The following is an 816-nucleotide window of genomic DNA, read 5'->3' as shown; positions in this document are numbered from 1 at the left end:
ACAACAGAAATGTATTTCTCACAGTTCTAGAGGCCGGAAGTCCAAAAATAGGTTGCCAGCAGGGACAAATTTTGGTGAAGGCCCTCATCTGATGTATAGACTGTTGACTTCTCATGTGCACTCACATGGCAGAAGGGGTTAGGGAGCTCTGTGGGGTTTCCTTCATAACAGCACCAATCCCACTCATCAGGGTTCCTTCTTCATGACCTGAGCATCCTCCCCAAAGCCCCACCTCCTAATACCATCACACTGGGCCTTAGGATTTCAACATATGAATATTTTGCACAATACCTGGCACATATGAGAGTCTATTACTCAACAAATAGGTGCTAAATGAAAGAATGAATGAATGAATGAGCAAATACACTTTCCACAGATCATACAGCTAATAAGTGGCAGAGCTAAAATTTGAACTTGGATCTTGTAGGCTTGTTAGTCACGTCTATTTCAGCCACATTCTATTGCTCAGAGCAAGGCATAAAACCAACTGGATTTCAAGGGTTGGGGAAAGAGGCTCCAGTCCTTGCTAAGAAGAACTACAAAGAATATGTGGCCATAAGTAAACAACCACAGATATTCTCTCCCATTCCCTACTCAAATCTTTACCACTCTCCTTGAGTCTCCTTGTTCTTCATATATGTCCACTTTGAGAAGGTAAATATAATCTAACTTATGGAGAAAATGGAGAATCTTAGACAGAAATTACTTTTGTTTCCTGTTTCTACCTGGCACTTAATTCACTGTAGATTGTGCCTCTCCTATCCCCCAACTCCCCCATCCTTGGCCCCACTCCCAGGAATTAGTTGGGAATTTTTA

This window comes from Puma concolor, chromosome F2 (genome assembly GCF_028749965.1).
Source record: "Puma concolor isolate L17-30 chromosome F2, mPumCon1.1.hap2, whole genome shotgun sequence".
In the NCBI taxonomy this organism is placed as follows: domain Eukaryota; kingdom Metazoa; phylum Chordata; class Mammalia; order Carnivora; family Felidae; genus Puma; species Puma concolor.
Note: the sequence above shows the minus strand (reverse complement) of the source record.